Source organism: Vipera ursinii, assembly GCF_947247035.1.
Source record: "Vipera ursinii genome assembly, chromosome: 1".
NCBI lineage: Eukaryota > Metazoa > Chordata > Lepidosauria > Squamata > Viperidae > Vipera > Vipera ursinii.
In genome coordinates, this window is record NC_139512.1 from 14,909,920 (window position 1) to 14,937,578 (window position 27,659).

The window sequence follows — 27,659 nt, forward strand, 5'->3', positions numbered from 1 at the left end:
CAACTAGATTATCTTGGCTACAGAATTTCCAACAAGGGCATTAAAATGGACCCAGCCAAAGTGAGGGTTATAATTGAATGGCAGCCCCCAAAGACTCACAAACAGCTCCAGAGCTTCCTAGGTTTTGCCAGCTTCTATCATCAATTCATCCCTTCCTTTGCCAAGATTGCCCTACCCCTTACAGAACTACTCAAAACAGGCAAAGGAGGAAGGAGGCCGTGACTGGGCCAACCACCAGAATGGATGATGAGCTGTCAAACAGCTTTTGAGAATTTAAAAAGGCTATTTGCTGCTGAACCGGTCCTAAAGCATCCCTGCCCTTTGTAATCCAAGCTGATGTGGCAGTCGGAGCTGTATTACTGCAAAAGAACAAAAGTGGGGTCTTGCAACCCTGCACCTACACCTCTAAAAAATTTACTGAAAGCAAAAGGATATGGGCAATCTGGGAGAAGGAGGCCTTCGCAATTAGGTGGGGACTATTAAATTGGTGACATTATCTAGAAGGGAGCAAGGTGCCTTTTGAAGTATGGACAGATCACAAAAATCTAGAAGCACTGAAAACTCCTCACAAATTGTCTCCAAAGCAAGTGCAGTGGGCACAGTACTTTAACCATTTCAACTTCACTCTAAAGTACATACCGGGAGGAAAAAACTTCCTAGCTGATGTGCAATCGCAATTGCCCCAGTACAAAAGTGAATGCAAAGACGTTAATGAAGCAATTATCTCCAACCCACAAACTGCTGCTCAACTAATGCCCTGCAGACACCTTAATCCTGATGACTCTGGGACAAAGAAGATAAAACAAGAGCTCCTCACTGATCAATGGCTTAAAGACAATCAAGCCTCCCTAACATTCAGGGATAGTTTGGCTTACAAGGGGGGGGCTGTATTTGCCTGAATCCCTCCATCTTAATGCTCTCAAACACAGCCATGATGTAAAACAGGCTGGACAATTTGGATATTTAAAAACTCTATATCTCATCTGCCCAAAACTTTGGTGGCTGGGGCTAAAACGAGATATGGAAAACTATGTCAGGAGTTGCACTGTATGTGAAAAGAATTCCAGGAAAAACCCCTGGGTTACTGCAACTGGTGGCAGTCCCTTCTCAACCATGGGAAGAAATAGTTATGGACTTTATAGTAGACCTACTTGAAAGTAGAGAAAATACTGTCATCTGGACTGTGATACACATGTTTTCAAAGCAGGCTCATTTCATTGGTCACAAAGGACTCCCATCTGCCCAGCAACTGACTAAAGTGTTCCTGAAACATATCTATTGGCTGCATGGCATCTCTAAGCAAATAATTTTGGACAGACGGGTGCAGTTCACAGCAAAGTTTTGGAGGAGTTTTCTTAAATTAATTGGATCATCTCAAGGCTTATCATCTTGCTTTTCATCTGGCTACCAATGGGGCTGCAGAATCAGCTAACAAAATGGTAGAACAATATCTCAGTTGCTATCTTTCCTACCAACAAACAAACTGGACTGACCTCCTCCCTTTCATAGAGGTATCTTACAATAATTCTGTTCACAGCAGTGCTGGCTACATGCTTTTCAGAGTAGCCACAGGAAAAGAATTCAACCAAATACCTGAATACGCTCAGGTGCTCCACTTCCCAATCTCTTAATCATTGGGGGAGGGGTGGGAAGAAATTTGGAGAAACATGAAAACTGCTATAAAAAAGACTTCCGAGACCTATAAAAAGCAGGCTGATAAAAAGAGGGCTCCCCAAAGAACATTCCAAGTTGGGGAAAAGGTTTATCTGTCAACTAAATATTTATGCCTCAAACTTTCCCCTTCATAATGATCATCAACCCGGTCACAGTAGAATTGAAACTCCCTAGGCTTTTAGGGAGAATTCACCCTGTCTTCCATTGCAGCTTGTTGAAACCTTTTCAGGGGCCCACTTTAAGACCTCGCCCTAAGAAGGCACTCGAGCCCCTCATAGTGGCAGGACAGACTCACTATGAAACAAAACCTATTCTTGACACTAGAATTTTTAAAGGTAAATTGTAGTACCTGGTACAATGGAAGGGATACTCATTGTCTGAAGCCACTTGGGTGAAATCTAGTGATGTGAAAGCCGACAGACTCAATCAAAAGGTTCTATAAGAAATGCCCTAACAAACCGAGAGACAGTCCCTAACATTTGCTTTTGTTTACACAACAGGGTCTGTCCTTTTTGTAAGGGGGGCCAGATGTCAATGCTGCTAACATCGGATGTTCTTGCTTTGACAACATATGGAGATGCAGCCTTTTTCTATCCTATGCTTTACATTTAGAATTAGATGATAATTGGGGAGGAAGAGAAATGTGATGGGTGTTGGTTAAATATAACAATATTGTAATAGTGTGTGAAAGCAGGGGGAGAATTGGAGGGAAGGACTGCATTTCAAACTAATTGGAGAATGTGATTTATGACTGTTAATTAGAGGAGGGAATTGTACTTTGATACTATGTGTTTAGGGGAGGAGAATTCAGATGTTGGCTTTGACCATGTACGTGCCGATGCCATGCTAATTGAATAAAGATTCTTTACAGTAAAGAATGCCTCAAAGTTCTGTGAAGAGTTGCATCTGTCAGAAAAGATGCCCTGTGGTAAAGGGAAACTTTCATAGTTTCAGAGTTAAATATTTGGTATTAATCCTGATTTTTCAGCTCTTCACCAAGACAGAAACGCATTTTCTCAAGATGGCTATCATGTGATGATAGAAGCCATACTGTATCATTTGTAACTCTAGCCCAAATACTCCAATTTCTAAAGGTCTCCTTTCTTTCAGATTCTTGTCTCTTTGAGCAATGTGCAGTTCAACAACAGTGCTGGAGATGAAGTCTCCTTCTCAGAAAATGGACTGGGATCTCCTCGTTATGATCTTCTCAACTGGGTTTTCTTCCCTAATAAATCTTTTGTCCCCATGAAAGTTGGGCAAGTAAATCCTGAGGCTCCCCCAGGCCAAGATTTCACCATTAATTCTGATGCAATCACCTGGGCCACAAAGGTTAGCTGGCAGGAAATGTTGTAAGTTCAGGGAAAGATTCATTCTCTTCCTGAGATGCAGAACATCTTTCTAACACTAAAGAGCTGTGGTGGCACAGTGGTTAGAATGCAGTACTACAGGATAATTCTGCTGACTGTCAGCAGACCAGCAGTTCGATTCTCATCAGCTCAGCCTTCCATCCTTCCATGGTCAGTAAAATGAGGACCCAAATTGTTGGGGGAAATGTGCTGACTCTGTAAACTGCTTACAGAGCGTTGCAAAGCACTGTGAAATGTTATATAAGTCTAAGTGCTATTGCTATTGCTAACTTGAAAAATAATAAATGGAGTCAGAAATTATGGCAGTCATTTGGTGAAAAATCTGCTTTTCATGTAACACATCTGAGGTCTGATTTGTGTCATTCCACAAAGGATTAGGCTTGTGAACAACATCTGCTTGAAATGCAGGATCCAATTACAGCAAGCAATGCTGCCGCTGAGTTGTATCCTCATGGTTCCTTCTTTTAGAAATGTTGTAGTTCAGTCACAAGCCTTCCTCTGCAAGCCAAGAACCCATTTCCAATATGTCCAATATTCACTGGCCTGAATCCCTCAGAATTGTTCGTGATTTCTGATAGATGGCGACAAACAATTTCTTTAGAAGAAGATCTGGACATGGAAGTAGGAATAAGGAAGGGAAATAGGAATTGGATAAGAATGAATGCAGCAAGTTGATTGCTTAAATCAAGTATTTCCCTTTTAGACGATCCCCTTTGCCAGGTGTGGCATGAAGAGGTGCCAAACAGGAGAAAGGAGAAAGGTTCCAGAGGGCAAAGAGGTTTGCTGCTACCAATGTGATGTTTGTGCAGAAGGGACCATTTCTAATCAGACAGGTAGACCAGACATCAAATGAAAATGTTGCAGGTTCAATGAAGACATTCATTAAACCTTTGTTGTTGTTGTTGTTGTTACTGTTTTCATTTTTTGTAAGATTGACATACATTCACACTTTTCAAAAGAACCTTTCAGTTCTTTCATATCTAAACTGCCCTGGCCAGAGAGGCCATTTTTCTCAATCCCCAGCAATTCCATGCAGGAAATTTTGAGGGCACAACTTATCAATCTTCAATATCGAGGTTGGAAAACCAGCTTACAATGTTATTCTGAAGAAATGAGGTGTGCGACCTAAGCTTTAATTTTTATAATTTAGAGTGTGCTTCTTCTGTCAGTATTATCAATCTCTGAAGAAATAAACCTATCAGAGAAAGAGGAGCTCCATCTATCTATGTCTCTTTGATAGAGCAGGAGGGAGCAAAAAAAGTCTGAATGAACAGATCTGAAGTACAAAGCAGAGAGATCAAAGCAGGGATAATGTACACACAAACAGAACAGCAGTGTTCCTGGATAACAGCTCTATCGGTCTTCTGTGGGCTCCATTATAAAATATTGGAAAGAACAGGCTACAATCTCCAACTGGAAGCTATATTACTCATGGAAGTGCACAGTGGATGGATAGCTAAATTAATCAATCCTTGTCTCTGGTTAATCTATCTGCAGGATCATCATAAATGAAGGATTATTTGCTCTTTTTGGTGTCTCATAAATCATTCATTACTCTTTTTGTAGGGTAGGTCAACAGCAGATAGGCAACACACATATCATCTTTGCGGGAGGGATAATGTGTATATTAGTTGCTCAAGGCATCCTTAGACAAAGATTTTGTTTTCAGATGCAGCCAACTGTGAACCCTGCCCAGAAGACCAATATCCCCAAAAGGACAAGGACCAATGCATTGCCAAGAAGATTCATTTCCTTGATTATCAAGATACCTTGGGATACATTTTAGTTTTTCTTGCTCTTTTATTCTCTGTTATAACATCTGCAGTCTTAATTATTTTCTATAAACATCATGACACACCAATCATCAAGGCCAACAACCGAGATCTCACCTACATCCTCCTGGTCTCCCTCCTGCTCTGCTTCCTCTGCTCCTTCCTTTTCATTGGTCAACCAGGGACATTCACCTGTCTCTTCCAACAAACTGCCTTTGCCATTCTCTTTTCCCTTGCAGTGTCCACTGTGTTGGCAAAAACTGTCATGGTGGTGCTGGCCTTCATGGCCACCAAACCAGGGAATAAGACAAGGAAACTCTTAGGTAAACCACTGACCAACTCCATTGTCTTAGCCTGTACTCTGGTCCAGGCACTTCTTTGTGTCACCTGGATGGTAACCTCTCCCCCAATTCCCAGCTTGGACTTCCACTCCTTGTTTGGAGAGATCATCTTGGAATGCAAGGAAGGCTCAGCTTTAATGTTTTACATTGTCCTTGCCTATCTAGGTCTTTTGGCCCTTGTCAGTTTCACAGTGGCCTTTCTAGCTAGGAAATTGCCTGATAGTTTCAATGAAGCAAAGTTCATTACTTTTAGCATGCTGGTCTTTTGCTGTGTTTGGATCACTTTCCTCCCTACCTACCTGAGCACCAAAGGGAAGTCCATGGTGGCCGTGGAGATCTTCTCCATTTTGGCCTCTGGAGCTGCTCTCTTGGCATGTATCTTTTTTCCCAAATGCTACATTATTCTACTGAGACCCGATCTGAATTGCAGAGAAAATATAGTGAGAAACAAGAATTTCTAACTGATGCAGGATCTGCCTCATTTTTATTTGTCTTTGAGGCATGTTTAGAATGAGATAAGATTTCTAAAAAAAAAAGATGTCATAAAGAATGATTTTGTCCATAAATGAATTCCTTATCAAGTGCTGCCACTGGTTGCAATATACCTGTGGTCAACAACAATCCCCCAGCCTTTTTTTAATCATTTCTTCAAAGTATCGTCGTGTTTTCTAGTGCCCTATGTGGTTAGAAAGCCAGTTGTTAAAGATGTGTTTATTATTTAAAAATAGGATTTTTTTTCATTTTATTCTTTTTTAATTTAATTTTTTTAAAGTGTTGGGTTCACTATCAGTGTTTCTAAGCATATGTGGTTGTTTCCTTAGATGTGTGAGGCGTTATAGAATTCCCTACTAGTATTATTTTTGATAACATCTCCCTTAATGATTTATGCACGGTCACTCACGCGCTCGTGACCTCTCGTCTAGACTACTGCAACGCTCTCTACATGGGGCTTCCCTTGAGGACCACCCGGAGGCTCCAACTGGTATAGAATGCAGCCGCGAGAGTTGTGTTGGGAGTCTCCCGATACTCCCATGTCACACCTCTGCTCCGTGAGCTGCATTGGTTACGAGTTGTCTTCCGGGTGAGATTCAAGGTACTAGTAATGGTGTTTAAAGCCCTACATGGCAGGGGTCCGGAGTACCTTAGGGAACACCTGCTGCCGGTGTCTACTTCCCTCCGCCCTGTGCGTTCCCACAGAGAGGGCCTCCTCAGGGTGCCACCGGTCAGAGAATGTCGACTGGTGGCCCCCAGGGGGAGATCCTTCTCTGTGGGCGCCCCGGAGCTATGGAACCAGTTACCGGTTGAGCTCCGGACGGCGCCCGATCTTCGCTCCTTTCGCCGCGATCTAAAAACATACTTGTTCGAGCAAGCCGGCCTGGCCTGAGGGGGGATTGGTGGGGTTTTTATTATTTTTATTGGGGTTTTTAGTATGTATTAACTGTATTTTTTAATTGGCCATGTATTTAATTACTTTTTATCTTTTGTAATTTCTGTGTTTTATTCTTGCCCTGTACACCGCCCTGAGAAGGGCGGTATAGAAATATTAATAAATTAAATTAAAATAAAATTAACCATCAAGTGGTTTGTCATGTGAGAAAAAGAAACATAGATGGAGTCTGTGTTAATAGACCCATAAAATAGCAAACTTGAATTCTCTGGCTTTCAATAAGCTTTAACAAAATGTCCATGGCAACTTAACTGATATGTTCTTTTATTAAGAGAATCCTTCTTTGTTGCAGATAATAACAGGAGAAAGGTGGGGAAATAACTGATCGTTAAATATGAATAGGTATGATTGCATCATCTATTTTTATGCATATATCATTATCTCCTCCTTTCCAAAATGTATAAATATGAGAGAGCTTCCTTTGTCTCCAAGAGATCTTCCCACTATTCTCTAAAGGGAATTTATCCAGGCTGCACTCGTAATAAAAAATACTGCCGTAAGACTTGATTATTGGTTTTTGGTCCTGCATTTGAACCCCTAGTTGTTTTGGGAGAGAGGGGGCCTGAAGGATTAAGCAGTTATAATAGCCACATAAATATTACAGATAAGTCCTTGTTTAGCAACAATGACGAAATGATAACTTTGCAATCCATCACATTGATGGTAGTGCGACAATTGGCTGCAATCGCCTTGCCCTGGTTGCCCCACTTAGCCCTCCCATCCCAGCCAGCAACCCACTGCCACCCTTCTCTGGCAGCACCTCCTCATCAGCCCCTCCTCATTGCGTCCCTCCAGTCACCCCTCCCCAGCCATCCCTCCCCCATTGTTTTGCCCTGGACAATTTGCCACAGTACAATTTGACCTGGCAAATTTGCCATAAGGAACAATTAGCCATCTGTGTCTCATCTGTTCCCAGACCAAAACTGGTCCCACAAGGTCCTTCCCACCACATTCATCTCCTCTCTTCCTCTTCCAGTGCCTCCTGGAATTGGAGCCCCTTCCCCATTCTTTCATCTTCTCCCCCATGACGGTCACTTTCCAGGTAAGAGGAATTGGGGCCAGGCAGACTGCAGCCAGTAAGTGTCTCTGTCCACCAGCAATAGATGCAAGGGTAGGACACAACTGGTGGTTCTAGCTGGAAACTCATACAGTGCTTCATAGATTCCCCCCACACACACAGGGGTCCGGAGTACCTTAGGGAACACCTGCTGCCGGCATCAACTTCCCTCCGCCCTGTGCGTTCCCACAGAGAGGGCCTCCTCAGGGTGCCACCGGTCAGAGAATGTCGATTGGTGGCCCCCAGGGGGAGATCCTTCTCTGTGGGCGCCCCGGAGCTATGGAATCAGCTTCTGGTTGAGCTCCGGACGGCACCCGATCTTCGCTCCTTTCGCCGCGAGCTAAAAACATACTTTTTTGAACAAGCTGGCCTGGCCTGATGAGGGGACTGGGGGGGGGTTGGTATTGTCATTTTATTGGGGTTTTAAGATGTATTTTTAGTATATGGGCATGTATTTAATTATTTTTTAACTTTTGTAATCCTGTATTTTTATTCTTGCCCTGTTCACCGCCCTGAGTCCTTCGGGAGAAGGGCGGTATAGAAATATTATTAAATTAAATTAAATTAAATTCCCCATAATGTGCTTCACTTCTTTGTCAGATCCTTCCCTCCAGAAGTAATTGACAATTTTCTCCCCCCAAATAGTTGTATGGGGAGCACAGCCCTATGCACCTCGACCAAAGGAGGGCAACTCACGGGGAGTTGAGGGGCAAGCAGAAACATTCCTGCTGCAGCCCAGAGTGTCCAGTTTGCACAGAGGAGTGCAAGATCTGTAGCCCACTGTGGGTGCAGGGCAGGACTCTGCTCTCCATACAACTATATGGGGGGAGCAAATTCTCAATCACTCCTGGAGGGAAGGAGATGAGACCGAAGCAGGGCAGCTCAGTGGGAGTCAAAGGGTGCCCCCTATCTGGAGGACCCTCTAATCTGGCAAGCATCCTGTAGGTGTGTCCACAGGGACTACCAGTTACCTTCCACATTTCCCAGCTTTGCTACCAGATACAGCCCTTTACTTACTGCAGCCCACCTGGACCCAATCCCTCTTCACCTAGAACAACTAAACGTGGGAGAAGGCAAAAGGAATGGGGAAGGGACCCTAATTCCAGCAGTCAGTGGAGGAAGCGGAGGTCAGTGCAGTTGGAAGGACGTTCTCTGACCTGTTTGGACCTGGAAACAACTGAGAATTAGCGTAGCTAATTATCCCAAATGGCAAATTAACTAGGACAATTGTCCCACAGTGAATCACCCAGGAAGAGCAACGTTGGAGGGACGGATGGGAAGGGTCACCATGATGGGGCAGCCAGGGAAAGGAGGATGTCATGGGTTGACTGGGGTGGATGGTGGGGTGAGGTGGCTGCAGCCAACTGTGCTAGACCACCATTGACAATGTTCACAGTCCTGTCAAGCATACAAACACTGATGTCGTTCTGTAAGTGTTGGGACAGTTTCATTTAGCAAACACTTCTGGCATGATTTTGCTAGCAGCCACCAGTGGCCTCATTCAGTTGTTGTCACATGGAAAATGGTGGCCACAATTATCAGCATGGCAGGAGAGGCCATAATAACGTATCTTTAAGGAAGCTGGGAAGGACCTCTTCCTCAAGGATGAATTAACCATCATTAGGATCCACCCACATTTCACCTTCCAGGTGACCTGGACCAGCCAAGAGGGGCATGGATCTAGTTCACAGATGGTCACATTTACATCCCAAGGATTCTGTCTACTTCCTTGGATTCAACAGGATCAAACTGTTCCTAGATTGTTAGGTAGATGACTATGGCCTAACTGGTTGGGTTGGCAATATATATATAAACTATGATTGTATTGTTGTAATAGAAACTGTATTGTATCACTTTAAATGTGTGATGATTGGCCAACGCTGTTTTTCCAATGGCCATAAGAGGGAGCTAGAGACATAGCTTCTTTCTCTCTTTATCCTCTCTGTTACATTTGCTGTTACTTGCTGATTATTGTGGTTTGTGGGTTTGCTACTGTTTGCTAAACCTGAAGAACTGTGTTTTGACTTACAGACTGGTAAGAAGACTCTGTATTGGATAATCCTTGGACTATTGTTATTTGCTATCATCTCTTTACTCGTGTATGACCTGGACTGATTTTTTCTTGGACTGTGCTATTGTATTATTCCACAAGTAAAACTTTTTTACACACCTCCATTCTTATTGCACTTCTCAGCCATCTCCATAGGATCTACAACATGTTTGGCCTCCAACTGAGAAGAGATCCAAGCAATTTTATCAACCAGCTGCACAGAGAATTCCTCTGTGAAACCTGAAGGAAAACCTAGAGGTGGCCCTAACCCAGAAGGTTCCAGATAATTTTTAAACAGGCCATGGGTGGCACTCAGTGCAATGAGAAGTGCAAGAAAAAAATGGAGAAATATTGTCATTTTGCAGTTTGTACTACCACAAGGTAGGCTTTTATAGAAGCTCAAGCTCATGTTGAGTCAGATTTATTCCTCATCTTACCCAAGTGGTGCTCTGCATGTCTTTTGATCCTTTTCAGCTCCCTCAATTCAATCATAGACATGTTGGGAACAATTACATGTGAGTGATCCTATCCAAGACCTCAGTAGCTTTCCTATTCCAGGCCGTGGCCAAGGCCTCAGCAGGACCATGTAGCAGAGCCTCAGTTATAATCCTCAGTTCCATTTGGAACTCCATCAGGTCCATCAAGTCACTAAGGGTGGATCAGTCAAATATGTCCTGCCTCCCTGCAGAGATGGGCAGCATAAGAGAATCTCAAAGTCATCGTAGCGTGATCAGAGGGGACAAGGATAGCTCCCCTTCAGATCACATTGCTAGTGGACTGATAAGAAAACCATGTTGGGTGTGTCATTGCTGTTTTGATTTGAGCCATGATGAGATGCCCCTGAGGCCTGCTCCAGGGATAGCAAATTGACATCACTCAAGAACATAGGTCTGGGAAACTCCACCGCCAACCATGCGATGCCCTCCAGAGGGTCAGGCATGGAGCTTGCTATGCAGCAGGGAGGCTGGTACAGTAGCAACAATTCCAATTGGTCCTGTGGATGAATCTTCAAAAACAGAGTCTAAGACCTGGCAACTTGGGGAGCAGCATCACAAATGCATTCCCGGATGACAATTACCCTTAAGCTGAAGCAATGCAAATTTTTAAGCCTTGCAAAACCTTGTATTTAATATTTTAATGAGATAGCTTCTCAAATTACATTTCTGTCCTGTGCCATCATATCCCATTAGCACTCATACTATCTGTTTAAACTAGGGCACAAGCCAAAATTCATCTTGTGTGCAGGGGTCCAGTTTCATGTATGTCAAAGACACACCTTCACCATGTGTCACGCTTGCCCCAACTTGGGCTCCTCGGAAAGAAAGGCCCTCGACTCCCTTTGTCTATGATCTCAAAACTTTTGTGTGCTCCCTCCTTAGGTTTGTGGTCTGTTTTGCCTCTCTTCAAGGGCACCCATGGGGTAGCTTGATGCCGGGTGTGTGGGAGGGCAGTCAGCTGCTCTGTGATCATCTTTGCCACATCGGTAGCATCCCATTGAGAGTCATCTGGGTCTGGATCCCATTTCCCCATCTTTGGAGGGCTTCCCTTCTCCAAAGTACAGACCTGTCATGGTTCCCTACTGTATGTCCGTGGAATTATGTTAGATCAATTTCTACATTGCCTGCCAGCATGTACCACTTTTGAAGAGTTCTCAGTGATCCTCGTGACAAGCAGGTATATAATACTTTATGGTTCTATCCATCTCAGAAAGAATACTCTATTAGCATCTCTTGGGGCCAGTCCAATAACTAACTCACCAGGCTCTGGAATTCTTGGATGTACAGTACATTGCGATTGGCCACCTTCCTTGTCTGATGGATTTGATTCAGGTTATAACTCTTCGATTTGCCAGGGGGTCCTCAAACTACTGTCTCAGGGCTAGCATAAAGCTGTAGAAATGGCATAGCTCTTTGGCAGTGGCATCATGCAAGGACATGAGCCACTGAGCTGCTCCACTTTCTAGGGTTCTGGTGACACAGCTCACTCTGGCCATATCGCCTGGGAGGTACATCCCGTATTCATCCATGTATATCCAAACTTTAGACAGGAAGAATGCCAGCTGCTTTGCATCCCTGTTGAATTTCATCCCTAGTGTTCCCCCCTGCCTGGGATGCCGATTTGAGCTGGTGGCATGGCTAGTGCTACTACAGTCGCTGGTGGAGCAGGAGCAGGTTGAGTGACTGCCATTGGCTGACTCTTGGACTGGTCAGTCAGGACGGCTGCAAAGCCTGAATTCTGGGAACTTCTCCCTGAGTGTTGTGATTCAGGGTCAGCCTGTGGGTTCGGCAGTTGGGTCGGACAATTCAGAGGAGGAGGAGGAGGAGGAGGGGGGCTTTGGAGAGCCTGCAGAGGACAGTCCTGAGGCTTCGCTGAGCCCTCAGCCAGGCCCCTCCCACCTGGTTACGACACAGACCCAGCTGTGTGAGCCTGACAGCATGGATGAAGATGACCCACAGCTGGCCCTGTTCAAGGACGCCCGAAGCAGGAGGCAGTCAATCAGGAGTAAACAGAGGAAGGCAATGGGGCACCTTGGAAGGAGGCAGAGAGAAGCCACGCCCTGAACTGTTTAAAAGGGGAATGTGTGGGAGGGCTGGTTTGCTGAAGGCAACCATTTGAATAGCTCCTGTTTCATGGTTCGTGTTTTTGTTTTGCTCTGTTTGCTCTGTTTTGTGTCAATAAATTTGGCAGGCTTAGTTCCAGCCTCTTGCCTTTTTGTAAAGGGGTTGTCCCTGCCTTTTCTGCAGGGCTGGTAGTAGGCTGGAACAGAACACTGAGGAAGTCAATTGCTTGTTATAGTGCTGCAGCTTGGGGGTCCTTCTCAGCCAATGCTAACTGGAACTGAGCCTTGGGGCGATACGTCTTGAACCCAACCTTTTGGGTAAAAGTCATCCCTGGTGGCTCCCCAGTTTGTCTAGTCTCCAATGACCAATGGAGCTTGGACTCCCATGGTGAAGGTTCTTGCCACTCCTCAGGAAGTGTGGGTGGAGGCATCGACTTCCCTCCTGAAGTTTTTGGTTGGGTGCCAAGGTTGAGTTTGCTGGATTCCTGGTTCTTCAGTTTCATCTTCTATCTTGGAGTTATCTCCTCTGCTTCCTGGTCTGGAGGCAGGTCTGGAGGCAGCTTCTTTCTAATTCTCTGTCTCGTGGTTTTTTCCTCTTTGAGATTGGAAATAATAATAATAATAATAATAATAATAATAAGAAGAAGAAGAAGAAGAAGAAGAAGAAGAAGAAGAAGAAGAAGAAGAAGAAGAAGAAGAAGAAGAAGAAGAAGAAGAAGTTGGAAGGGACCTTGGAGGTCATCTAGTCCAACCCCCTGCTAAGGCAGGAAACCCTATACCATTTCAGACAAGTGGCTGTCCAGTCTCTTCTTAAAAACTTCCAGTGTTGGAGCATTCACCACTTCTGGAGGCAGGTTGTTCCACTGGTTAATTGTTCTCACTGTCAGGAAGTTTCTCCTTAGTTCTAGGTTGCTTCTCTCCTTGACTAGTTTCCATCCATTGCTTCTTGTCCTGCTTTCAGGTGCTTTGGAGAATAGCTTGACTCCCTCTTCTTTGTGGTAGCCCCTGAGATATTGGAATGCTGCTATCATGTCACCCCTCGTCCTTCTCTTCATTAAACTACACATACCCAATTGCAGCAACCGTTCCTTGTATGTTTTAGCCTCCAGTCCCCCAATCATCTTTGTTGCTCTTCTCTGTACTCTTTCTAGAGTCTCGACATCTTTTTTACATCGTGGTGACCAAAACTGGATGCAGTATTCCAGGTGTGGCCTTACCAAGGCATAGTAAAGTGGTATTAGTACTTCACGTGATCTTGATTCTATCCCTCTGTTAATGCAGCCTAGCACTTTGTTGGCTTTTTTGGCAGCTGCAGCAGACGGCTGGCTCATATTGAAGTGATTGTCCACTAGGACTCCGAGATCCCTCTCACGGTTACTACTATCGAGCAAGGTTCCACCTGTACTATACCTATCCATTTGATTTTTCCTGCCTAAATGTAGAACCTTACTTTTTTCACCATTGAATTTCATTTTGTTAGATAGTGCCCAGTGTTCGAGTCTGTCCAGATCCTCCTGTATCTTAAGCCTATCTTCTGGAGTATTGGCTATTCCTGCCAGCTTGGTGTCATCTGCAAATTTGATGAGTTCCCCATCTATCCCCTCGTCCAAATTGTTGATGAAGATGTTGAAGAGCACCGGGACCAGAACAGAGCCCTGGGGCACCCCACTACAGTACAGGGTTTGGAAAGATGAATATTTTAGTCTTGCAGGTTGTTAAAGCCCCCCCATGACCCTTAAAACTGTGAAACCCTGAGTCTTGTGCAGATACAGATATTGTATTGATTGAACACTCTAGTATGCAGCTGTCCCAATGCCTGGCTAGCTGTGCTGATTTTGGAATCAATTTCTTTGCCCAAATACCCATCACTCAACATGATGCTTCCAAATATTTGAAGCTGATCATATTTGTCCAATAGGTGTCAACAACAGGGATTTTTGGTCTACAGGGTTGATATTTGTCGTGGGCTGGGACAATAAAAAAGGAAAGTGAAAGAGAAAACACATGCTCTCCAGCAGCCAACACTCAGATAAGCATGGGTTCACACCAGACAAACAAGTTTAAAACAATACCCTAATCAAGAAACCATGGTTGGAAACTGAACAAAGGGAGAAGCAACCTAGAATTAAGGAGGAACTTCCTGACAGTGAGGTTAATCAACCAGTGGAACAGACGTTGCCTCCAGAAATCATGGGCTCTCCATCACCGGCGATTTTTAAGAAGAGGCTAGACAGTCACATAATAATAATAATAATAATAATAATAATAATAATAATAATAATAATAATAATAATAATAATAATAATAATAATAATAATAATAATAATAAAGTTGGAAGGGACCTTGGAGGTCATCTAGTCCAACCCCCTGCTCAGGCAGGAAACCTTATACCATTTCAGATAAATGGCGGTCCAATCTGGTCTTAAAAACCTCCAGTGTTGGAGCATTCACCACTTCTGGAGGCAGGTTGTTCCACTGGTTAATTGTTCTAACTGTCAGGAAGTTTCTCCTTAGTTCCAGGTTGCTTCTCTCCTTGACTGGTTTCCATCCGTTGCTTCTTGTCCTGCCTTCAGGCGCTTTGGAGAATAGCTTGGCTCCCTCTTCTTTGGGGCAGCCCCTGAGATGTTGGAACACTGCTATCATGTCACCCCTCACCCTTCTCTTCATTAAACTACACATACCCAATTCCAGCAACCGTTCCTTATATGTTTTAGCCTCCAGCCCCCTAATCATCTTTGTTGCTCTTCTCTGTACTCTTTCTAGAGTCTCGACATCTTTTTTACATCGTGGTGACCAAAACTGGATGCAATATTCCAGGTGTCTGAAATGGTATAGGTTCTCCTGCTTGAGTGGGGGGCTGGAATAGAAGAATGCCAAGGCCCTTCCAGCTCTATTTTATTCTATCAAAGAACTACCCAGGAGAAAACCATACCTCCACCAACCCTAAGCTACTGAATGTAAACAGAGTGCAAGCCCCATGCTTACTAGCATTTGAAATTTCTGCAAGCAAACAACCAAGCTCAGAGAACACCAAGGACTCCATAAATACATAGATGACATAGAAAAATTTTTATTTTTAATTTATTTATTTATTTTCTATGCTGCTATCTCACTCTATGAAGCAACTGTGTGGCTACAATTAGAATCATAAATATTAAAACCTTAAATAGTGACATAGGAGCAAGAGACAAAATTGATACAATGGCACCATCTTCTTTGTTAATCCACCAGCCACCTTCAAAACAGAGCACCCCTATCATGACACCAGGCTAACAGCCTGAGCCATTTTTTAATAACCTAACCTTCTGGAAAACCAGAAGGGAAGAGACAGACCTCACCTCAGGTGGCAAGATATCCCATGGCAGAAAAGGTTCTCCTTCTAAACATGGTCAGTCAAAACTCTGACCAAGAGGGCCTGCAACATGCCCCTTCTGCTGGATTGACTGGGGTGGACTAATAATAATAAACCTTTGTTGTCAAAGTACAACATGGGTACATTGAGATTAGCTGAGCCTCCCCCTGTGCTCTCTCCCCCCAACACACAGTGACAACAAACCCTCCATCCCACCACACCATGTGAACCAACCACACCACACACCGGCCTCCCAAGTCAATTCTGCATAAGATTATGTCCCATTTAAAAGCCTAACAGCCCACGGATAAAAGCTATTTTTCAGCCTGTTGGTACGGCTGGCTATATTCCTGTATCTCCTACCGGATGGTAGGAGAGTAAAGAGATACCGTCCAGGGTGTGAGTCATCCCTGAGAATCTTCCTCACTCTTCCAAGGCAACGAGCCCGGCGAGGTCATCCAGTGGTGTCAGGGGACAGCCCACAATGTCTTGTGCTGTGCTCACTACCCTCTGTAATACGTTCCTATCCGCGGCTGTCAGACCAGCATACCAAACCACAATACCATACGAGAGGACGCTCTCTATAGTAGACCGGCAAAAGAGGGTCATTAGCTGTTGTTCTACTCTGTTCTTCCGCAAGACCCTAAGAAAGTGAAGCCTCTGTTGGGCCTTTCTAGCCACCTGGGTTGTGTTAACTTTCCAGGTCAGATCTTCACAGAGGTAGACTCCCAGAAATTTAAAGGATCTCACCACTGGGGTGAGATCATTCCTCAGATAGAATCATATAATCAGAGGGCTGGAAGAGATCTTGGAGGTCTTCTAGTCCCTGCCCAAGGCAGGAATCTTTATACCACCCTAATGCCATTTCCATCCCATAGCCAAGCTTGTATCCTGACTGAAAGGGCCTAGATGATTTGCTTCATCAAGGGTCCACCAAAATTGTCCAGTATACTGTGGTCCAGTGAATGTTTCTTGATTAGGGAGCCTAATCAATCCTTCACATATGTTCTGGATCTTTCATGTCTGATACAACCTTTGCAAAGAATTTCCTAGACATAATTACCATTCTGGTCCTTGAGCAGGAGCTGAAAGTCTAGGAAGACACACACACACACACACACCAGATTACACAGCAGTCCTAAGCATGATGCAGCAATCTTAGCAGAACCAAAGATGAAAAGTTTCAGTTTTGGGAGGACCAATCATTCACAAGTGCTTGGTTTTATCTAACTGGGACAGTTCCTCTCCACGCAACAGCTGTCATTCACTACCGTATTTTCTGGTGTATAAGATGACTTTTTAACCCATGAAAATCTTCTCAAAAGTCAGGGGTCGTCTTATACGCCGGGTGCTGAAACTTTAGGGACAGGGCTGGCTGGAAAACCTGGAGCAGATCTCCCATTTGGTCTGTGCAGGGAAAGCTTTAGAGTGAATTAGGAAAAGTTTAATCCACTTGCACTGTTTTACGTTTACATGTTTGATGACAAACAGCCTCCTTATGTTTATAAGTGACAGTTTTCCTACTAAGTACCTGCATGTCATAAGCATTTGAATTAAAATTACCATATTAAAATCAAATCTGATGTTTTTTAATTTTTATTTGGTGTGCGTTGGAAGAGGGGTAGTCTTATATGGTGAGTATAGCCCAAACCCTATAATTTAACAGGAAATGTAGGGGGTCGTCTTATACGCCCAGTCATCTTATACGCCGGAAAATATGGTAGATAGCATTGTTTGGTCATTCAATGGTTGCACAATTGAATGTCATCACCATACAGATGGTGCTTGACCTTGAACTGAGAAAGCCTTACTGATGTACCCAGAAAATTGGGGGATTGGGCTGAATCTCTCCTTTCCAACCACCATGGAATGGAGCTAGCTTCAGATAAAGGAGAGAACCCCATAACAGTATGGACCCATTCTTGTTAACCTACTTTCTTATTTCAACCCCGGCCATTAATAATAAACTAGATATTCCGTACAAGCATTGGTACGAATGCTCACAATTACCAGGGTACAACTGATTCTTGTGTGCCACCATGCCCAACTAGCACCCATACTATCTGAACAAACTATGACATAAGCCAAAATCCATGTCAACTGCAGGGACTGTTTCATGTAGTTCAAATACGCAATTTCACCATGACTTTCAAATCTGTCTGCTCTGTGCATTGCAACAAGAGACACAAACATGTTTTTTTCCATTCTGCTGTATGAAGTAGAAGCTATTGCTTCTCTTATTGTAAGTGGGTAGGACAATGGCTGTTCCTAGCAATTATCAGAAGAACAGTAATTCTTGATCTATTCCCTATGGATTTCTAGACAAGATAAAACCTGCTTTAAAAAATATCTCTGAGTTCTGCAAATGGAGGCAGGACATGTCACTGAAGCAGGCTGTGCACAGAGATAAGACAGGTAACAGGAAGCATGATATATTATGTATATAAAGTAAAATAATTTTTATTAGTTTATAATATAAAGTACAAAAATACAAAAGCAAATAATAGGAAAAGTAGGAGAGGGAAAAGGGAAGAGAAAAGTGTAGAAAAAGAAAGGAAAAAGAAAGAAAAGGCATTAACTTCCAACTCCCTTTGGTGCAGTAGAATAAGAGAGTAACACCAAGCCTCAATTTTTTACTTTTACATAATAGTATAAACTAGCTATTTCTATAACAACACGTCTATCTAATTAGTAAAGCCCAAAATCAACTTTTTGTTTTTTTTCCCCACCACAAGCACAAAAGTTTCCAAGTAGAAACAGAAATAATTGTGGTTTTTTTTTCTTGTTATCAAAGCAGTCGATTTAACCATCTCTGCTAACGCCATCAGCTTTTGCAGACATTCATCCATTGTGGGAATCAAAATGTCCTTCCATTTTTATGCATAAAATAATCTCGCTGCCGTCAACATATATAACATCAAAGTTCCAAAAAGAAATTCCACGTCTTCTTCCATTAAACCCAAAAGAAAATTTTCTGGCTTAATCTTTATATCCATTCAAGAATCTTCTTCATTAGAATGTGAATCCTATTCCAATATTTCTTTGCTTTGTCACATGTCCACCATAAATGATAACAAGTCCCTTCTTTACATTTGCACTTCTGACATTCATTTGAAATACCTTTATACATTCTTGATAACTTATGTGGTGTTAAATACCAACAATACATCATCTTATAAAAATTATCTTTTAAATGGTAAAGGTAAAGGTAAAGGTTCCCCCGCACATGCGTGCTAGTCATTTCCGACTCTAGGGGCCGGTGCTCATCTCCGTTTCAAAGCCGAAGAGCCAGCGCTTGTCTGAGGACGTCTCCGTGGTCATGTGGCCGGCGTGACTAGACGCCAAAGGCGCACGGAACGCTGTTACTTTCCCACCGTAGCGGTTCCTATTTTTCTACTTGCATTTTTACGTGCTTTCGAACTGTTAGGTTGGCAGAAGCTGGGACGAGTAACAGGCGCTCACTCTGCTACGCGGCACTCGGGATTTTTTAAAATGGTAATTTAATGTAAATATTAAGCATTTCGTCCACATATTCTCCCATTGTTCAGGAAGCATTGTTGATATAAATTTGCTCTGGAGAAATCCAGGTGGCATGGGCGATGTCTATTTTGCCAGTTCTGTTGAGATTTCAAGTGCTACCTTCAATTCCGTTTCTGCACAAACCTTGATTTCTGGTCTAGGAAGGAAGGTGACAAGAATGACTGGGCTTCCTCACCTGCTGCTGCTGTTGCTTTTCTGGATCCTGCCTCCACCTACTGCCAAGAGACTCCAAACCATATGTGTGTTGAGGAATTATTTAAAGTCACCAAAAAGCTACTATAGGCCTGGTGATCTCATTATTGGTGGGAATTTGCCTCTGGAAACCATGCTGTTGTCCAAAGTCCCCCACTTTCAAGAAGACCCATTTGTGCTTTCTATACCAACTGTGTAAGTTCCACCATGAGGGGAAATATATTAGATAAATGTTGAATCATAGGGCTGGAAAAGACCTTGGGGATCTTCTAATTCAAAGCCCAGCTCAAGGCAGGGGACCTTGAATACGGCATCCGGTTTTGGTCACCACGATGTAAAAAAGATGTCGAGACTCTGGAAAGAGTGCAGAGAAGAGAAACAAAGATGATTAGAGGTCTGGAGGCTAAAACATATAAAGAATGGTTGCTGGAATTGGGTATGTCCAGTTTAATGAAGAAAAGGACCAGGGATGACATGATAGCAGCCTTCCAATATTTCAGGGGCTGCCCCAAAGAAGAGGGAGTCAAGCTATTCTCCAAAGTGCCTGAAGGCAGGACAAGAAGCAACGGATAGAAACTAATCAAGGAGAGAAGCAACCTAGAACTAAGGAGAAATTTCATGACAGCGAGAACAATTTATCAGTGAAACAATCTGCCTCCAAAAGTTGTGGATGCTCCATCACTGGAAGTTTTTAAGAAGAGACTGGACAAACATTTGTCTGAAATGGTATAGGGTTTCCTGTCTGAGAAGGGGATTGGACTAGATGACCTCCAAGGTCCCTTCCAACATTCTATTCTAAATGGCTGCCCAGTCTTTCAAAACCTTCTGTAATGGAACACCCAAAACTCCAGCAGGCAAGCTACTCCACTGATTAATTGTTCTCACTGTCAGAAAATTTCTCCTTACTTCTGGGTTGCTTCTCTCTTTAACAAGCTTCTACCTGTCCTGCCTTCTAGTGACTTTGACAATAAGTCAATGATCTCTTCTTTGTGAAAGCCCCTCAAGTACTAGAAAACCGTTATCATGTCCCTCTCTTAATTTTCTCTTTGCTAGGCTAGACATATCTAACTCCCTCAATGCTTTGTCATATGATTTAGCCACCAAACCTTTCCTGCTCATCTCTTCACTTTCCAGTGTTTCAATATCTTTCTTGTACAGTATCATGGTGACCAGAACTGGATGCAGTATTCCAAGTGTGGTCTTAACAGCACAGTGTAAAGCACAATAACAGAACAACAGAATCACCTACGTATGGTCCAGTAGTGTGTTGCTGGTGCCAAAAAAGCCAATGTGGGTGCCAAAAAAGCCAATGCAGTTCATCAAGAGAGGGATCATTTTTGCTTTTTTGGCTCATATATAACTGCTGGTCTATTAGGAGAACAGAACAGAACAGAACAGAGTAGAATAGAATAGAATAGAATAGAATAGAATAGAATAGAATAGAATAGAATAGAATAGAATAGAATAGAATAGAATAGAATAGAATAGAATAGAATAGAATAGAATAGAATAGAATAGAATAGAATAGAATAGAATAGAATAGAATAGAATAGAATAGAATCAGAGATGGAAGTGGCCCTGGAGGTCTTCTAGACCAACTCTCTGCTTGGGCAGGAAACCCTATACCATTTCAGACAAAAAAAAAATTCAGACATTTCAGACCTGGACCCTCTGACAGGTACTATTGAGACACATATTCTATACCTCAGTATTCGGTGCAGCACCTTACCCTTCTCACCCCTGAAATGCAACTTGTTGGATGCATTTCCACCAACGCTGAAGTCTATCTTCTGAACTGTGAGTCTATCTTCCAAAGTGTTAGCAATTCCCCCCGCTACACACAAACACACACCATACACCAGTTTGGTGAGCTTCAAATTTTGTGCTTCTCTCATTAAACTGCCAAACTCTCAATACATCGATGCTGTGGTCCCCACCTGAGTCCTACGCTCAGCAATGGTTTCCAGACCTGAAGAAGTTACTCAAAGAGAGACCCAAACTGATTGGGATGCTAGAGGAGCAACTGAAAGGATTACAACCACTGGAAGAAATTGCAGGAGGAAGGGATGACGGAAGGGTGTAAAACAGGCCGTGATATGGATGGGAAGACATTTCTGCTTTCTCACAAAGCCATCCCAGTTTAACCAAGAAAGATCTTTTTTTAAAAAAAGAAACCCCACCAACCCAATAAAATTTGGGACTTCCTGCATCAAATTTCCCCATTGCCAAGCAAGGCAATCTCCCCCAGCACATTTTCCTATGATATTCCCCAATGTTTTTTTTCTCGGTATAGTCCTATAGCCAAGAATTACCAGCAGGTCCTGGCCTTGGTGTTTGCAGTCAGAAAGATCAACAAGGATGTGGTTCTCCTCCCAAACACCACTCTTGGCTTCCACATCTATGATAATCGCCAGATTGAGAAGAGAATTTATTTAATCAGCCTCTCTCTGCTCTCCACACGGGGCCGAACGGTTCCAGGTTATCAGTGTGACAAGCAGAACACTCTGCTGTCCATCATTGGTGGTCTCAACTCCAAATCCTCAAGGCAGATGGCCTCCATCTTCAGCATCTTCAAGATCCCACAGGTAAGAAGGCTCCTTCAGATACAGTTATAGAGGAGACAAACAACACAAACACACAGAGAAGCCAAAGATGGAACCAAATGTGTTTTGAGGGACATAAGAAGAATATGTGATGTAGAGAATGCATGCAATATTTTATGTGTCGAATAACCCAAAAGAGATGGTTAATGAGATACTTCTGAAATGTTCCACTTGCTGACTTCCTAAAATAATAATAATAATAATAATAATAATAATAATAATAATAATAATAATAATAATAATAATAATAATAAATAATGATGATGATGATGATGATGATGATGATGATGATGATGATGATGATGATAATGATGTTGGAATTGACATTGGAGGTCATCTAGTCCAACCCCCTGCTCAGGCAGGAAACCTTATACCAGTGATGGTGAACTTTTTAGAGACTGAGTGCCCAAACCGCAACCCAAAATCTATTTATGTATCGTTGGGTGCCGGGTGGGCATGGCCCATTGTGTTGGTGTGGTCCATTGGGTGGTTGTGTCCTATTGGGTGGGCATGGTCCATTGGGTGGGCGTGGCTGTGGTGGTAACGACAGACTGGGTGGGACTAAAAAGTTCAATCAGTCAATTCCAATTTTGTGAGATTTTTTTTTTCCTGTGAGAAGTTGAAATTGAATATATATTTTTTGCACGCGGTGGTGGACGCCTAAAGCAAAAAGGTTTTATAAATCCAGCTGAAGGCCTAGGAATGTGGTGATGACGCGTGTGCCCACAGAGAGGGCTCTGCGTGCCACCTGTGGCACCCGTGCCATAGGTTCGCCACCACGGCCCTATACCATCTTCAAACAAGTGTAACCACCTTGTTTTGGTGCGGTTTATTCTCTGTATGAGGTTGATGGGTTGGTTTTTGACATGTCACAACATGGCAAAATATGCAGGTGTGTAGCTCTTTTTAAGAAGGAGAGAATCTTAAGCTGGACATTCAAATTCAGTCAGCCTGATTGGTGGTGCAATCAAAGACACAGTAGGGACCACTAAAATAATCGTAAACGTTTACCTTGTATTTGGAAAAAACATCTCATTTCCTCCAGCTTGGTGTTGGCTTTGAGTTCTCTCTGGGAGACAGAATAGTTTATCCTTCCTTCATCCGGATTAATCCCAAGGAATTTCCTCAGTATGTGGGTATAATCCAGCTGCTCTTGTATTTCCATTGGAACTGGATTGGTCTTCTGGTCCCTGAAGACGATGATGGAGAACATTTCATCTCAACTCTGATGCCAATGCTGAAGGAGAAGGAGATCTGCCTGGCCTTCACTGAAAGGATGAGATCTGATTTTCTTGCTGCTACGATATGGGAAATATTACATATTTCCAAAACCTGGTCTGAAGCTGAGGTGATTATTCTCTTCGGAGACTCCAGTAGTATTATAAATGTACTGATGACAGTGAGAGTTTATGAAGAATGGACAAAGGCATCATTTTGCAAAGTCTGGATCTTAACTTCCCATTGGAAAGTTAGTATGGGGGACTCTCAAGACTTATTGAAAGGTTTTAATCTCTTCCACGGGGCTTTGCATTTTAGGGACCACTCCCGGGATGTCTCAGAATTTATCCATTTCCTCCTGTCCTTGGACCCCTTGAACCCACAAGGGGACGACTTCCTCCAACAGTGGTGGAAAAGGGTCTTTCAGTGCAACTTCTACAAACCAGGTGAAATTGCTCTTCACTGGCAAAAAACTTGTACAGGAAAGGAGAATTTGAAGAATCTACCAGCTTTAATTTTTGAAAACAGCATGACAGGGGAAAGTAACAATATCTACAATGCCATTTATGCTCTGGCGCATGCATTACGTACAATGTATGAATCCAGAGCACGATCATCCGTGATGAGGCCTGGAAAGAGGATCTCAAATGTCCAGTCATGGCAGGTAATCTCGGTGGCTTTTCATTCAATTCACAGATCTTTACAGAGAAGCTCCCCATAGGAATTTCTTAAAGTACTGATTAAATATCTGTATTGTACCATATACATGCATCACAGTACAGATTAAAACAACAAACTATAATATGAATTACATATAAAGTTGGAAAAGGGTAGAGGGGAGAAAAGAGAAGTAAACTAAAGCAGTTGTCCATAGGTTTCCTAGAATAATAGAGTTGGAAGGGACCTTAGAGGTCTTCTAGTCCAACTTCCTGTTCAAGCAGGAGACCCAATACCATTGTGGACAAACATTGTCTAACCTCTTCTTTAAAAATGCCAGTGTTGGAGCATTCACAGCTTCTGGAGGCAGGTTGTTCCACTGGTTAATTGTTCTCACTGTCAGGAAGTTTCTCCTTAGTTCTGGGTTGCTTCTCTCCTTGACTAGATTCCATCCGTTGCTTCTTCTCCTGCCTTCAGGTGCTTTGGAGAATAGAGGTTGACCCCATCTTCTTCATGGCAGAACCTCAGATATTGAAAGACTGCTATTATGCCATGCCTAATCCTTCTGTTTGTTAGACTAGGCCAGTGGTGGCGAACCTATGGCACATGTGCCAGAGGCAGCACTCCGAGCCCTCTCTGTGGGCACACGTGCCATCACCCCAGCCCCACCTCTCCCTGCAGCCCCCTCCTCACCAGCATCCCCCACAGAGGAGTATCACCTCTGAGCAGCCAAGGACATGGCAGACGGGCAGCAGGGACAAGACACTGCACTCATGCCCCGTTGTGTGCAGATGATGCTGCAGGGCACAGGCACAGGACGTGGCTGCCATGGCAATGCTGGGCTGCCTGGGCAATCTGTGGCAGGCCATGGAGGCAGTGGGTGGCCCTATGGGTAGGGTGGGTGGGGCAGGGGTGGTTTGGGGGCACTCAGTCTCGAAAAGATTCGCCATCACTGGACTAGGCATACACAGTTCCTGCAATTGTTCATCATATGTCTTAGCCTCCAGCCCCCTTATCATTTTTCTTCCTCTTCTCTACACTCTCTTTTTACATTCTCAACATCTTTTTTTGTATCCTGTTGTGTAGTGAGTTCTTTGGAGGCAATAAGCGAGACGAGAGGTTGCAAACAGGAACATTGCTTTATTGAGGCAAACAGGAACAGAATTGAAACAGAGGCTTCTGTGCAGCTGCTTATACAGTTGGCCACTAGGCGGCAGCCAATAGGTTTAAAGAAACTCATTCCCACCCCAAATCCTCCAATGATCTTCTTGGAGACAGCTAGTCTGGCAAGTCAGTGACCATTACACAGACACACCAATTGAGCAACCTTAAGCAGCATTCAAACAGACACGTGAAAGCAGTTCAAGTAAATCCCAATACATTACACGCCTCCCCATTAGAATGTACACACACATTATTAATATTATTTAAGAATAAAGTCTTGTAGACATGGTGGTGGTCTGTGCGACCTTGCAGACCACCTGGGGGATCCAGGCAACTCCCAGTCCACCAGCTTGCCCATCAGGCTGGGTAGACCAGGACTCATGAGTTCATGAGATTCGGATTGACTTGAGTCCCTTTGGCTGGCCATTCCAGGTCGACCCAAACCAAAGTCCAGTGAAGAAGTATAGTTAGCACAGTTGCTGCCTTGTTTGGGTTGACTCCCCGTCAGGAGACCCATCTGACACCCACAAGTTCCCATGCCCGTAGTTGTGGGCCCACACCCCATCACCCACTTGAAACCCCCTTGGAGCCTTTGGGCATGAGGTGTCTGCTACCACCCAGTCAGGATGCAACCTGTCCAGTTGCATGATGAGCCTTCTTCCCCAGCGAAGCTCTGCTGGGCTCTTGCCCATTGCTGTACAAGGTGTAGTGTGCTGGCAAAGGAAGAAATCAACCAGCCTATGGTGCCAATCTCCAGTCACTATGCACTTGAGTGACTCCTTTGTTGTGCGCACCATACGTTCGGCCTGCTCGTTAGTTGAGGAGTGAAAGGGAGCCGATGTTGCATGCCTTATGAGGTTAGTCGTCAAGAAGGCTTGAAACTCTGCCACTGTGAACTGGGTCCCATTGTCCAAGACTATGACGTCCGGAAGCCCGTGTGTGGCAAAAAGCTTTCTAAGCACCTGGATGGTCCTAGCAGTAGTCATAGTTGAAATAGGAATTACTTCCAACCATTTAGAGTGGCTGTCGACCACTATCAAAAATAGCTGTCCCTGAAAGAGCCCAGCGAAATCAATGTGAATCCTTGACCACAGTGTATGAGTTTCCTCCCATCTGTGGACAGGAGCATGTGGCATTTCTGGTCTGGACAGTTGACATGTGTAATATCCATGTACTTGGACCTCGATAGCCTTATCTAACCCCAGCCACTATAGGTAGCTCCGTGCCAATGCCTTCATCCGGACTATGCCCAGATGTCCCTCATGCAGAGACTGAAGCACACGGTTCCTTAATGAATTGGGGACAATAACACTGCTCCCACATAAAATGCAGCCTTTGTGAGCTGAAAGCTCGTGTCTATGTGTGAAGTAGCTCTGGAACTCTGGTCCAGGGCTATTTTCCAGCCACCTGGAGTGAATCCATGACAAGACTCTACTTAAAACCTTGTCTGCAGCAGTTTCTGCAGCCACATCTCCAGCATGGAGGGGAAATTCAGGCAACCTAGAACTAAGGAGAAATTTCCTGACAGTTAGAACAACTAACCAGGGAACAACCTGCCTCCAGAAGTGGTGAATGCTCCAACACTGGAAGTTTTTAAGAAGAGACTGGACAGCCATTTGTCTGAAATGGGATAGGGTTTCCTGCCTGAGCAGGGGGTTGGACTAGATGACCTCCAAGGTCCCTTCCAACCTTATTATTATTATTATTATTATTATTGTTGTTGTTGTTGTTGTTGTTGTTGTTGTTGTTGTTGTTGTTGTTGTTATATCCTGAATTGACAAAATGCAAGCTGCTGGAGCCAGATCTGGCTCTACCTGTGGCAATGGGAATCTGCTAAGGCCGTCTGCATGGCCCATGTCTTTGCCAGGTTTGTGAACCAGCCTCTAGCTGTAGGCTGACAAGAAAATAGACCATCTTAACATTCTATGGGACAATATTTGAGGCATCTGCCTATCTGTAGTAAATAACCTCAACAGTGGCTTGTGGTCAGGGAAGACCGTGAATTCCCTGCCATACAAGTAATCATAGAATTTCTTCACCCCGGCCACAATGGCCAAGGCCTCTTTGTTAATCTCAGTATAATTGCGCTCAGCTGAGGACAATGTTCTTGAATAATAGGCAATGGGGACTTGAGTCCCATTACTTGACAAATGGCTTAGAACTGTCCCCGCCCCATAAGGGGATGCATCACACGGAATGCATAATGTTTCATTAAAATGCGTAAGCACTGAATTGGAGGGACAATAGTGATTTTACTGCCCTAAAGCTGTTTTCGTGAACCTTGGTCCACTTCCATAGGGTGTTTTTGTGTAAGAGCTGGTGTAATGGCTCTGCCTCTGTGGCCTTGTTAGGAAGGAATGCATGGTAAAAATTAAGGAGACCCAGGAATGCCTAAAGCTCTCGTTTGGACCTGGGGCTCGATGCCAGCTGAATGGCTTTCAGCTTGGACTCGGCAGGGTGGATGCCTTCAGCATCGATACGGAATCCCAGGAAATCAGTGGAAGGGACCCCAATGTTACATTTGTTTCTTTTCAATTTAAGTCCCACTGTGTGGAACCGTTGAAGGACAGCTTTGAGCCTCCCTGCAAGCACCTCAGTGGACTCACTGGCAAAGAGCACATCATCGAAATAGGGGCAAACCCCTGGAATGCCCTTGAGTGTACGC